This window comes from Salmo trutta, chromosome 30 (genome assembly GCF_901001165.1).
Source record: "Salmo trutta chromosome 30, fSalTru1.1, whole genome shotgun sequence".
In the NCBI taxonomy this organism is placed as follows: domain Eukaryota; kingdom Metazoa; phylum Chordata; class Actinopteri; order Salmoniformes; family Salmonidae; genus Salmo; species Salmo trutta.
In genome coordinates, this window is record NC_042986.1 from 30,812,957 (window position 1) to 30,828,036 (window position 15,080).

Below are 15,080 nucleotides of genomic sequence, written 5' to 3' on the forward strand. Positions count from 1 at the left end.
AATCACTTTATCTACTGCCGTTTTAGGACATCAAGTTAGATTCTTTTTTTATAGAATCACTTTATCTACTGCCGTTTTAGGACATCAAGTTAGATTCTTTTTTTATAGAATCACTTTATCTACTGCTGTTTTAGGACATCAAGTTAGATTCTTTTTTTATAGAATCACTTTATCTACTGCCGTTTTAGGACATCAAGTTAGATTCTTTTTTTATAGAATCACTTTATCTACTGCCGTTTTAGGACATCAAGTTAGATTCTTTTTTTATAGAATCACTTTATCTACTGCCGTTTTAGGACATCAAGTTAGATTCTTTTTTTATAGAATCACTTTATCTACTGCCGTTTTAGGACATCAAGTTAGATTCTTTTTTTATAGAATCACTTTATCTACTGCCGTTTTAGGACATCAAGTTTTATAGAATCACTTTATATTCTGAAATATCTATGATTAAACACAACACACCTAAATCAAATAAATGAATTTGTAAAATGGCTGCTATGTCACAATACAGTATTCACACCCACTCAAGTTAAGTCCAACAAGCTACAGTACATATTGTGCATATTTAGCTATTTAATCATGCCTTTATACATGTATCATTACCAGCAGGTGCGTTGCTGTAAAAACAAATCATTAGAACTATAGCCAAGCATAACTCATGGTTAAAGTCATTTATCTGACACTATACATCAGTTAAACTTCAATCAATTACAATGACAAATTTGACTCGGTACCGGTACCCCCTGTATATAGCCTCGTTATTGCTATTTTATTGTTAACTTTTTTCTTTTTTACTTTAGTTTATTTTGTAAAAAACTGCATCGTTGGTTATGGGCTTGTAAATAAGCATTTCCCAGTAAGGTCTATTCGGCGTGACAAATAAAATGTGATTTGATTTGATTAGTGCAACCTAATTTTGTTATTTACATAAATGATATGGTTTTCATTGCACTGACTTGTATTGTGACCTCATGTGCCCGTAACTCCTCAGAGTTTTGCCTGTTTCTTTATGGAGGTCCTCGTATTCCCTGGAGACAGTCTGCAGTAGCACAAGTGGTACAGTGTGAGGAGAGGACATGGAGATGACACTGCAGAAAGACATCCATCTCCCTGTTTCTCCTGTTTCTCTTGCTCTGCAGCAGGTCCAACTAAAGATTCTGTAGGAAATAGAGGAAAACAATCTCATATTATTATCACATATGATGACTAAAAGGGTTTGGGGACAGGAAAGCAAATATAAGGTTTATTTTAAAATCATTGCTATATATGAGACGTGATGGTAACTGAATTGTGGTGTAATAACTAAAAATACATATAAATAAATGTACGAAAGATCATTAATAAAACAGGTAATTTCAATGTACTGTAACATGTGCACATACACACGCGTAAACACTTGTCAACAGACCCACACGCACACTTTCTGCCTTTATCTCTGTCTGTCTGTCACTCCCTGCTCTCTCTCTCTCATGGGAGGAGCTTCTCCCAAATGTGACCACAGCTGTATGCAAAACCTCTCAGCTCCGACCTCTCAACTGGAGCCCTACCCAATCAGCAGAGGGGGGTGGGGGATGGTGGAGGTCACAGGGGGTATATTATAGCTGCGTGTGTGTGTGTGTGTGTGTGTGTGTGTGTGTGTGTGTGTGTGTGTGTGTGTGTGTGTGTGTGTGTGTGTGTGTGTGTGTGTGTGTGTGTGTGTGTGTGTGTGTGTGTGTGTGTGTGTGTGTTTCATCTGTCTATACACACTTCTTACTCAAAGGCTGAATGTTGATATTTTGGACATAATGGGCACACACACACACACACACGACTGTATGCACACACATACATACACAGCAAAAGAAAGAGCGAGAGAGAGAGAGAGAGAGAGAGAGAGAGAGAGAGAGAGAGAGAGAGAGGAGAGAGAGAAGAGAGAGAGAGAGAGAGCGAGAGACAGAGGAGAGAGAGAGAGAGAGAGAGAGAGAGAGAGGAGAGAGAGAGAGCGAGAGAGAGAAGGATTGGGCTGACAATGAAATATAGAGAAAATGCAAGACATCAACAAACATTTCAATGTTAGCATTCCTTTTCTATTTCTCCATGGTCTGATGCACTGTGCTTTGAAATGCACATAACCCCATGAATGGCATTCACTTGTAAGGTAAAATAACAGTGTGTGTGTGTGTGTGTGTGTGTGTGTGTGTGTGTGTGTGTGTGTGTGTGTGTGTGTGTGTGTGTGTGTGTGTGTGTGTGTGTGTGTGTGTGTGTGTGTGTGTGTGTGTGTGTGTGTGTGTGTGTGTGTGTGTTTCTCTGAATGGCTGACTCGCAGAGTTTGTATGCAAACTCACCTTATCACTGGAGTCGTGTTAACTCCCTGCCTCTGTACCAACCCTGCCATTGTATTCCCACAGACGTTCTGAACTCATTCTGATTCGACTTGTTTTACAACTGGCAGCAATCAATATCAATGAGGCCCTTTACTGTACCCAATTATTCACTGTGCACTGGACTGCTGTCTCTTCCTGTTCAACCACTGCAGAGGTATAGCGTAGCATAAATATCCAGTGAAATGGTATCAGAACAGACTCTAATCTCAAACTCCATTCTATAATTCATTGTGAGAGGTACCATTGGTTTACAGTGGGAGAGTCCAGCTTCTGCATTGGCTCAGCACACACATACACAAACACACACACAAAGCAGAATATTTCCAATAGCACCCCAGCTACAGTATTCAGCTGATCAATGGAAACAGCTCATGACGTTTATTAGACAGGACCCCAACATTAATATTGATGCTCACACATGTTGGTGAACTGGTTTAAATGGAGCGCTAGCAATATACACACAACAAACAACCACTGCAGTACAGAAATCCATGACCCAGTCAAACTGAAGCCGAGCTACACGAATGCAAATGGCTTGCAGTGTTTTGATTTGAAATTAGAAATGCACCTCGTGATTTTATAGCTCTGCAGGATGATTCACTAGTGTGTGTGTGTGTGTGTGTGTGTGTGTGTGTGTGTGTGTGTGTGTGTGTGTGTGTGTGTGTGCGTGCGTGCGTGCGTGCGTGCGTGCGTGCGTACATGTGTGTGTGTGTGTGTGTGTGTGTGTGTGTGTGTGTGTGTGTGTGTGTGTGTGTGTGTGTGTGTGTGTGTGTGCATGCCTATGCATGTACATGTGTGTCAGTATGTATGTGTAATGAGACAGATAATTTCTCTCGGATGTGACAGTCCATATTTCACTAAAAGTAGAAAATCATTTTTCAGGGTTATTTTTCTCACTTTAAAATGAAATTCTCTGACATATACTGTTTTCTCCCTCTGTGCTTTTCTGCTGTGAGGCCATGTCCAGTTGACAGCTAAGCCTGTTTCCAGTCTCCTCAGAAAACCAAATATATGAGAGGTGTGATGACATTTATTTTGCAGCCATATGAATGCAGTCACTCACGCATCACTACTGGATTGGGCTACAGAGCGATAACGCAGACTCAGAGACATACAGCTGATGGTATGATAGAGGTTGCACAGGCTAGATTTTTGTATCATTTCACATTAAATTGATAGTATAGTTGCAGGACGAAAGCATGAAGCCATAGCTTGAGAATGGAATCAATAACCTAAAAACATAAGATGAAATTCCAATTCAGGAATTTAAAAAATTGCTGTATTGTTGTGTTTATTTTTTATTCTTGAATTAGAATCAAATTAAATCTCTTGAACTGACTGGGTTGAAATTAAATTCAACCCAGCCCTAAAACACTGGACACAAAATGATGGATTTTGTAATGCATTTCAAGGGATGAAATGCATTGCTATTCAGTGACATTATTTCTGGATTGAAGTAACTACAGGCCTATCACAGAGCAGAAATATGGTAGCCTACACTACTAAACTTAAGCATGCTAAACGTAGGTATGTATCCATTCGATGTTGGGCTACCTTGAACGTATAGATATTTATGAATAATTTATTTGAAGAAAAATATTGCAAAACGACGCACCATTGTTGTTGTTTTTGTTAGTAGATCGATTAGCAGGTCTACTAGTCGTGCTCTTTTCCTCATCATTAGTAGCCAAATATAAAAAGGTTTGATATTTTTCTCCTTAATGGCACCGTTTTAATGTAATATGAAGTCAATCACTTATTGAAGCATGACTGGTGTAGTACTTTGATTGTGTATTCCATTTGCATGTATTTAGTGTTTTTATTTAGGATCTAAGTTCCAATTACAGTTGCATTTTTTTAATTTTTACACGCCGATTCCATTTCAAGCATTTCTCATTGGACATGAATCACTATTTCCCCGTGCAATGTGCTTACCTGTGGCCACGTGGACAAAGAGCGCGGTCAGAGTTTGGTTGTAAATAACACAACTTGATCCACATTCCACATTGAAGGCCGTGTGTGTGTGTGTGTGTGTGTGTGTGTGTGTGTGTGTGTGTGTGTGTGTGTGTGTGTGTGCGCGCGCGTGCGTGCGCGAGATGGTGCGTGCGTGTGTGATGGGGCCACGGGATGGGGTTCCACTGGTGTGCACGGTTTGACCAAGTGTTTGTTACATCGCCGATTCCATTTCAACCATTTCTCATTGGCGGGGAGAGAGAGTGAGTGAGTGAGGCCGGGCCCCTTTTGCATTGAAATCACAGGCCGCCTACGTGATCGTGGAGGACAGCTTACAAGGCCCCTTGGATTGTTCACTGCGAACAATGGATTCTTTTGTGAAGGTGTTTCTCTTTCGATTCCCGGACAATACTTAAGGGCCATTCTGGCCCTTACACTTATGAAATTTTCGCAAAATAATACCTATCCATATATACCTCTCCAAACAAGTAGGCTACAGAGAAGTGTATAGGTTACGAAAAAAAGGTTTCTAGAAAAACGTGTGTTCATTTTGTAACGCTCTTTTGGTGGAATAAGCACGACGTAATAAACCCCCGTCACTAAAACATGTTTGTTGTCTTACATTCCTTTATATTTTTTTATGATTTGACAGTGCTTTAATTATGGAAGAAAATATAACATTGTATTTTTCGATTACATTTACATTAACTCAGCACAAGCCATCCCATTGTTTAAGCACTGAAATATACATCTGAATGACGTGTCCTATGATTACACATACAGAAAGACTGTAACTCAACACACATAAATAATCAACATGTATAAAGTATTTCGGATTGTCAGATGAATGATTATGATGTTAGACCTGGGCATGCTCTCTCTGTATAGGTCTATAGCCTAGATCAGCGGTAGGCAACTAGATTCAGCTGCGGGACGATTTTTGTCGGAGTGGATGTTTAGGTGGCCTGAACATAATTATAATAATTTGTACACTGCAAATTGATCCCAATTTAGCCTTGAAAATAACAACATATTTCCTAAACGAAACACATTTTTTGCCAAATTCTTGGTGATTTTATAGTCTTTTTTGACCAAAAATTTTAAAAAAAATAGTAGTTTATTTTACTCAAAACGTTTGGGGGGACAAAAAAATCCCTCGTGAGACAGTTTTGGCACGGGGGCCGCCTGCTGCCTACCAATGGCCTATAGGTTGACTATGAGGGACTATAGACATGCATAAAGCGCTTTCAGCGGTGTCCTGCCCACTAGGCCATAACGGTGACCTCTCCCTTCCCTGGTTGAATAGGTCCATAAGCAGGGACCCAGCTGTGCCTATCCGGGCCTTCAACAGAATTTCGGAAATCGGTATGATTTTCCTGGGAAAGTAACCTCCTAGAGAACTTCAACATGGCGTCCACATTTAGTTGATGGTTTTCTTTGAAATATTAAGTAGGCCTATAGAGCTAAATGTCACTGAACATGTCGTCTATCTATAGGCCTATAATAAATAGGCCTAAAACAAAATTGATAGGCTATTACAATTATTTGTAATAAGTAGGCATGTGTTAAGTATTATTATTATTATTAAACTATTTTTGTCGTTATAATAATTTATATTTTACCAACATGTATTTTCACAGATTTGTTTATCGTGTGATAGGCCTATGGCCATACCCTACTGTTAAAAGAGCAGTGTGGACGCGCATATTATAGAAACATACGCCTATGTGTAGGCCTTTTATATATTTTCAATGTTATAAAATCGACCCTCAAAGATCCGTTTTTGTGTAGAAAGTATTTGGTGTTCACGTGTGAAACGCAGCAGCAGGTGCGTATAGCTGTGCGTTGTGCGCAGAGAAACCAAGACGTGCGAATGGTATTATCTTACATGATTTGCCTTACTCTATCCTGAGAGAAGCATGGAAAAGAAATGGCGACCATGCGTTTGGACCAGTGAATTCTCACATTGTCCACGAGGCTCTAAACAAGGAGAAATACACTTCTAAACATTTAGGCCTACTACATTTTGATGTTGGCCCAGGCATATTATTCCTGTTCGATAACTCTAAGTGCTATTTTATGAACGGTTAGACCATAGCATTTTACATTTTACATTTATTTAAACATGCATCTCAGTTTAAAGAATCCATATTGGATTTCACTGTAACGCTAAATCCAAGTTGTTCCATCTGTCTATTGAACTGATGAAACCGTGTGTCTTGTTTGTAACCTCAAACACAACGAAACAATAAAGACTCGCTGTCAGAGCAGTTGGCTAGACATTACACCTTGGATACCAACAAACAGCTCAACCACAAAGCGAGCATCGCCTAGACAGCCACTCACTATGCGAAGCGGTAACATACTCTGCGTATTTACCTATACTGCCTACCAAAAAACTAACGTCAGAAAGAGAGTGTGTGTGTATGGGGGGGGAATACAAACGGATGTTCAATATTCAACCCATTTTCCATCTGAATCTTACGTTTATGGGATAAATACCCAAATTAGGCCTACTTCAACACACGCGCGTCCTATATTTCAACCTCAGGATTGCACTTTCCCAGCGTACCCCCAAAGTTCTGGGGCCGCAGCGCGCACAACTGGAGCCGACTCCCCTCTCTCTTTTGTAGGGGCTATTGTGGGGGCTGCGTGTTGGGATTGGGGGTGTAATGAGGGGGCTGCGACCCCCCGTTGGGGTGCATTTGCTATCCAAAGACCGTTAGACAGAGGCTGAATGAATGAGGACTGAAAGTCATTGTAATGCATCGGGACAACTCCCCTTCATTCAGCTTGAGATGTGGAAGCCGCTCAGCCAAGCAGCGAGGGAGAGAAGAGGAGAAAGAAAACTTACCCGGCCACATTTATTTGCCGCTGTCCCTCTCTTTTCCCGACAGACAACAAGTGCTTTTTCAGACCGTCAAAAACAGTGAGCTGTTTTTCTTTCTAGAGAGGCTATATGGCGATAGATCGCCTCTGAACGCAAAGAAGACCGCCAAAGGAGCCGTGAAGGATTGTTGGAGGGGCCATTATGTGTAAGAAAAGGAGAAGTCTGTGCCGACCTTGATTGAAGCCGTCTTGTTTTTAAGGACATAATTGTTTTCCCCTATAGGCCTAGCCAATAGGCTAATGATTTGTATTGTTATTATTCTCGATACCGTCTTTTCCCAAGCATTGGTAGAAATGTAGCTTTTGAATAAGATGAAACAGGAGAGGAAATTCAGGCACAAAACTACAACAGAACAGGAATTGCATTAGTGGACTTAAAATTTCGTTTATATAGCCTATGTCGATTCCGATGAGGCTCATGGCTGAATCAGTATAGGCTTAAATAGATAATTAACAGCATTCATTTGAAAAGACTGCATTTGCGAATCTATCGATAATTGAGGGTAAAGCGACGCGGTTTTTATAATAACCATCTCTGACGTTTCCACCTCTCCATCTCTTTGTTCAGTCGACAGTGGGTGGTATGTGAGAGAGAGCCCGAGAGATGGGGGGGGGGGGGGGGGGGGTCATTTGAATACACCGTGTGACATTTTCTTCAGGAATAGCAATCAATATAGTCCAGGGGAATTTAATTCAGTGCAGTATAAATTGAAATCTAAACGTATTCGGCTTTGTTAAAACGAAATAACATTCGAATAGTTAACACCAAATTGTGTTGTTATGCAATAGCATGAAGCTATAGCCTACACTCAGACGCTAGTCTATAGTATTTCGAATAATTGCATTACTTTTTATCAGATATTATCATAAGAGGTAACGTGGAGGTAGGGAAACATGCATTCAGACAGTGGTTTTCAAATTGGGCCCAAATGTTTATATCGTTGGCCTATATGTTTAGATGGGCCTATTACTCTGCTAATATCAAGGCCCATACAAACATGACGCTTAAATTGCTGTGTGTGTGTGTGTGTTACTACTGTATAATCAAAACAAACAACACACAGCCTTATATCAAGGGCAGTAAAATTCGTAACTACATTCGTAAATTCGAAGCCCTAAAGAAGCCTTTATATTCATAGACTGTTTTAACTCCAATATAGTTTTACGCCAAACGACATAAACAACAGGTGTAATATTCAGTCACGTTATTTTTCCTCATTAAATATCATATTAATAGACTAGCATACACCTGTTGTAATACATGACATGCCACTCGACGAATAATTATTAAGAAAGGGTCTACATTAAGTATAGACAGACCAATGTTAACCCCAGTCTTTTGGTAACATAATACTTAAAGAAGAGGTAACACGTAAATTCACTTCAGTATTTTAATCCAATCCAACAATAAATGTATGTCAAAAGTTAGTATGTGGATATCGGGCTATTGTGCAAAATAAATCCATGGTGGGTGGCTCCTTTGGTGCCATATGAGTGTACAAGAAAAAACACCAAGAGTAGCCTTTATACCCTTGCTGACCATAGATTTTTTTCTTTCACAAATACATGTGTGATGTTGTCAACCTATCAGGTTTAGGTAGATGAATACAAAGGAACAGAGCCTGGATTGCCAATATCTTATTGAACCTAAAACACAAATCCATACATTAAGGCTATACAATATGGAATAGCCCTGCACTTACAGTAGCAGTACCTTATTCACGCCCCTCATATAACTTCAGGCATTTTCCCTGGTTAATCTACAAAGGAGCAATTCAATGTTACGTTAAGGGTCACAGAGATATGTGTAACATAGACTATACGTGTTTAAATACAATGATCATGGTATATGTCTCAAATCGAATTCTTGCATGAGTGTTGATAGGACAACGTTGTGAGTGTTTTCTAATGCAGTAGACATACATAGGCCTAGATGGGGCAGCAACCGAGGCCAATGCGTCGGGACGCAATCACTGTGTATTATGTAGGCAGGCTATGTGCTAACGCATGACGCCGTGCAGAATGTCAGCCGCGCGGTTTCAAGGACATTCTCGTTGATGAGGATTTGTTTAATGGGGGGAGAAAATTTGGGCCCGGGCCATGACGTCATTGTGTGCGGATGTAATCCTCTTGCGCTGAGCCCAATCAGCAGAGGCTCGCGATTGTCTGGGATGGGAAAGGAGAGGCGCGCTCTAATCCGCGAGAGTGGTGGATCAGAGAGCCCGCGAGAGAGACAGACGCTTGCATCCAGTGTTTCCGTGCAGTGCCGAGGAACCGCCAGATGAAAAGGGAACAGACAGAGAGAGAACGGGTTCCAGTCCTTTACAGACACCGACGGAGTGCGCGACTTACCGGGGAGAGAAGACACCGATGGCGTGCATGGGGTTCCATTGTATTTTTATTTATTTTTAATGAAGAAGAAAATAAATCTAGGAATTTTTCAGAGACGTGAAGAAAATAGCTTTCTTGTTATCCAAGATTGTCAAATAGAGGACAGCGATTTTACGCATGCGGCCAAAATGCTTTAAGAGACATATGTAATCATACAGGCCTGATATAACCTGGCAACAGAATGCGAGGGAAAAGCCAACGTTTCAGCGGAGGGCGTTTGTAACGGACAAGTGGAGGAACTGCATCTCAGCTATGCTCCGGAGTGCATTCCTATTTCCTACTCAGCACAATGGGATGTATATCATTTGAACCAAATAGCTACTCTGTGACACACCATCCGATTGTGTTTCTCAATGAGGACAAGCCATGGGCTGCTTTGAGAACATGCGTTTTGTTTTTGTTTGTTTTTTGATAGACAAAGAAATGTTGTTTTGAACATGGACATCCTTCGACGTATGCGTATAGGCGCACAGCTGCATAGAAAACTAGAGCATAGGCTAAAATGTCATTGAGCTATTACGTTTTATGACAGACGAATAGCATTATCCAGTCTGCAATAGTGTAAAGAGTCGGTGTTTCGCTTTTGACTTTGTTAGTGTGTGCATATACATGCTATAGTGCTATGTGATGATGGTGCGTTTAAACGCAGAATATGATAGCGCTGATGATTGCGTAAGATTTCAATCACATAGCGTGTGTATTTAGTGTGGTCAGAAACATGCATCATTTTTACAGTGGCCGGTGTGTGTGTGTGTGCGTGCGTGCGTACATATCCGAGTGTTTGGCGCGCTATGATCTCAGTCCAAGTTTTGCATGTCCTCTTTGAGAGCTCGTGTCTTGGGTTGCTCCTTTGGGTGCGCGCGGAGTTGGGTGTCAAATAGGGTTAGGGATTCGACATTGCAGTGCTCGCATCCATGGGGGTGACCAGTGCTTGTATCCGTGCTGGGGCGCGCGTCATCAGGAAGGGTTATCACTCTGCGTGTTCACAGCGGACCTTGATTTAATGTCCATACAATTAAGGCACGCGGTGAATGCCAAGAGAGGAATCTACACAGCATCGTGTTCACTGATATAGGCATTCAATCTACCCCCATTACGCGCTGAAGACAGAAACCAAACCTTTTCACATTCATACTAACCATTAACATCATATTTGCGTTGAGATGACAGGGTGTGTTTTAGATGACACTGTGTGTGTGTGTGTGCGTGTGTGCACGCGCGTGTGCGTGCGTGTTCACTCTTCTGAGTGCATGCGCAATGCGTAAAGTAGCGGGTGGTTTTGGTGGCTTCTGGCTCTTCGAAAATTCATAGATTTTATATCTACATCCAAACCAGATCTGCGTTTAGTTTATTACTAGACTGAATTAGAAACCAGACCTATTGCATCTGACCTCCAGTTAAATAATAACTTGGTACATTTCAATGAACGTATCAGGTCTTGGCTAAGCAAGGCCCTGTGGTCATGAAGCATCGATGTAACCTCAACCCTTTCTATGCGTACACTTCAACACACTCCTGTCATGTGAATGTCGGAGATCAATGAAAAACTAGTAGGATAAATATGAGGGCAATATCCAAAATTGCATGTACACTTATTTTGGATACATTCAGAACTAGGCTACTAGAACCACCTTCATAAATATATTATCAAATATCCCACCGGGCACAGACGTCCTTTCAACGCCGAGTTGTCAACTAACATGAATTCAACGTGAAATCAACAAAAAATGTCACCTTGTCATTGAATAGGTGAAAAGTTAGAAAAAATATGAAATTCCCTTAAGTTGATGACGTTTTTTGTTGTTGTTGAAATGACGTGGAAACAACGTTTATTCAACCAGTTTTTGCACAGTGGAATAGGTCTTATTGAGTCTAGGTGATTTAATGGTTTTGGAATGAATTATGAATTCGATCAATTAAATGAGAGAAATGTAATTACAATATCAAGGCTATATAAGCTGCATCTCGCTTCCATGGCAGCACTAAAAGAGGCCTATTGCTCAATATACCAGCTAGGTCTACATTCAAACGAGATAACTCATGGTATAATTGAAATAGACCGATTTTTCCAACTGAAACAAGTAGCCTCTAGGCTAATCGAAACGCTATGTGGCAAAGGCGCCATCCTGCCATATCCAGTAGTCTGCGTCACAAACCGGAGACATGAATTCTAATAACAAAATTGTTCCCTCTAAAGATGTTTCCAACTATACCCTGCATATAAATATTCCCCATTGAAATAGGTAGCCTGCAAAGTTAGCATGTGTGTGGATCTAGAGCTATAAATAGCATTTTATCGAAGATATTTTAAGTTTCGTCTGGTAAAAAGGCCCACAAATGAGCTGTCAAAGACAGGTAACAGTGACCATAACTGTACTATTTCTGAGTCTCTTAGAATGTTGCCTTGCATTTCATGTAGCCTATAACTATCCATAGGCTAAGCCTTCATGTCATGAGATATTGCTATTCGTTTAGGCAACTTTTTGTTTAGAAATTCTTGTCAAAGTCCCCAAATATTACACATTGCAACAGCTTCCAAATACATTAAATAAATATTTAAGTAGCCCAACTGACAACACATGAATGAAGTGAATTAAAATGACATATTGTTCTAGACTTTCCGAGGCCTGTATGATCAGGTCACCGTCATTACGCCTTGTCATGAGCTAAAGAGTCAATGCCGCCGATAGGAACCATATTAACAATGCCTCACTGGCTTGGTTGTACAAATGCTAGTAGCCTAGTCCATTCAAATGCAGCCTATATAAAAAAGGTTTTGCTGTAAAACAATAGCCTACAAAACAAAATCAAATATATCATTTATTATAAATCTGCAGTAGGCCTCCATTCATACCCTACAATACTCATCTCATATGTATATACTGTACTCAATACTATCTATTACATCTTGCCTACGCCGTTTGGACATCACTCATTTATATATTTTTATGTACATATTCGTATTCATTCCTTTACACTTGTGTGTATAAGGTAGTTGTTGTGGAATTGGTAGATTACTTGTTAGATATAACTGCATGGTCGGAACTAGAAGCACAAGCATTTCGCTACACTTGCATTAACACCTGCTAACCATGTGTATGTGACAAATAAATGTGATTTGATTTGACTTTTGATTCACAAAAAAGTACCTTTTTAGACTGAATATCATATATAGCCTAATCATGTTTGATGGAGCCGATAAATCAGAGGATACATATAATTTGAAGGTTTCTGAATTATTGAAAGAGTATTGTCGAGATCTCTCAGGTAAGTGGTTGTTATGGAAATCAATTCTGATAAAAATGTCAGAAAATGTTTAACAATGTCACGTTTTTGAAACTATTTTCAATGCTTGGCCTGGGTAGAATGTTGTGTAAAACATAACCAATAAATAAATGCTGAGGGTGCATGTATTATTTCATTGTCGGTGATTTTGGGAAAGGGGAAAGGTTTCAGAGAAATGTTTATGTGAAATAGGCCTACCTCTAGATAGATACCGTAGTAGGAATGCCTGTAACAAATGGAGATGGACTCTGCCTATTAGTTCCTCAGTAGTGTACCCTATTCAGGACCAAGGAGAGCTCCTGTCAGGTTGCATGGATGAGTTAAGAACTATAACGTTGACAATAGACCTAGCCTACCTTTAGGCCTAACATCCTCAAAGGGCTTATAAAAATGTATTACATTTTGGTAGTTCAGTTCGGCCTATATATTATACCCTATGACGGCTAGGAGACTTACTTAGTCCGACTTGGTCCCTGCGCTGCCCAGGCATCATAGGCCATCGACGACTCCTCTCCATTGACTCTGTTCTGGGCTGAATCTCGTTCCATCCCATGCCTGTGTTCCTGTTCAAGAAAGCAGGAGAAGCCTTGTTTTAAATTCATTCACGTACGCATGTAGGCCAGTCTATTAGCAACCAAATAAACGTATATACATTTACATTTCACAGTTGAGGATACTTTTAACTTTCAATATATTTGACATTTTTATTTTACTTATCTTGTGGGTCTACTGATATATTCAAAATAGCGAATTCGTCATCTGTGGAAATGTAGGCCGATTAGCCTATAGTCTAATAATAGCTACTGTCCCCGACAAGGAATTACCATCACGTGCTCTGCACCTTTTCTCACTCTAGTCTAGTCAAATTGTCTTCATATCCTTCTATATCGGCATGTTATAACGTAGACATAGACCTAGACTATGGCATAGTTGTCCAATACATTATAATCGCCAGACAAAATCATCACCCAGCTGATTTCAATTCAAACTTCCAAAATAAAGGAAACACCAACATAAACAGTCTTAATAGGGCGTTGGGCCACCACGAGCCAGAACAGCTTATATATTCTACAAATGTCTGTAACTCTATTGGAGGGATGCGACATCATTCTACAAAGAGAAATTCCATAATTTGGTGTTCTGTTGATGGTGGTGGGAAACACTGTCTTAGGCTCCAGAATCTCCCATGGGCCTAAGTGTTAAATTGGGTGGAGATCTGGTGACTGAGATGGCCATGGCATATGGTTTACATCATTTTCATGCTCATCAAACCATAGCTATGGTAGCCAAAATAATGGCCTGCCGACCATTTTTTTTACATAACCCAAACCATGATGGAATGTTAATTGCTTAATTAACTCAGGAACCACAGAGGTGTAGAAGAACCTGCTTTCAATATACTTTGTATCCCTCATTTACTCTAGTGTTTCCATTATTTTGGCAGTTACATGTATGTGTGTGGGTCAGGTTTCAAAAGGGGGGGATCAGAATGAGACGGATTCTATAATCCTCTCTTTTTCTATCGGGATTATATCAATCTGTCTGTTTTTGAGTTGTTTTTTTCCAGAAAATAATAGGATCATTCTGATCCAGCTACCACAATATCACAGAATCCAGATTTTCAGTGCTTTGAACAGGACTCCACCTTACCATCTATTGGACAGGTTGTGGTACTACTTCTACACTGTCATAGGGAAACAGAAAGGAGTAAACTTCACTGAACAAAAATATAAACACAACATGTAAAGTGTTTCATGAGCTGAAACAAAAAATCCCAGAAATGTTCCATATGCACAAAAAGCTTATTTCTCTCACATTTTGTGCACACATTTGTTTACATCCCTGTTAGTGAGCATTTCTACTTTGCCAAGATAATCCATCCACCTGACAGGTGTGGCATATCAAGAAGATGATTAAACATCATGATCATTACACAGGTGCACCTTGTGCTGGGGACAATAAAAGGCCACTATAAAATGTGTAGTTTTGTCACACAACACAATGCCACAGATGTCTCAAGTTTTGAGGCAGCATTCAATTGGCATGCTGATTTCAATAATGTCCACCAGAGCTGTTGCCAGATAATTTAATGTTAATTTCTCTACCATAAGCCGCCTCCAATGTTGTTTTAGAGAATTTGACAGAACGTCCAACCGGCCTCACAACCGCAGACCACGAGCCCAGGACCTCCACATG

The 15,080-nt window shown here is 40.2% G+C and overlaps 1 long non-coding RNA gene across 1 annotated transcript; it reads right to left on the reverse strand.

The window, feature by feature from the left end:
* Positions 1 to 912: 912 nt before the first annotated feature.
* LOC115168499 (uncharacterized) lies at positions 913 to 13,821 on the reverse strand. The gene is made up of 3 exons (XR_003870683.1): positions 13,709 to 13,821; positions 13,341 to 13,447; positions 913 to 1,160 (listed from the first exon to the last, which is right to left on the reverse strand). It is a non-coding gene; the product is annotated as an uncharacterized LOC115168499 (long non-coding RNA).
* Between the last annotated feature and the right edge of the window lie 1,259 nt (positions 13,822 to 15,080).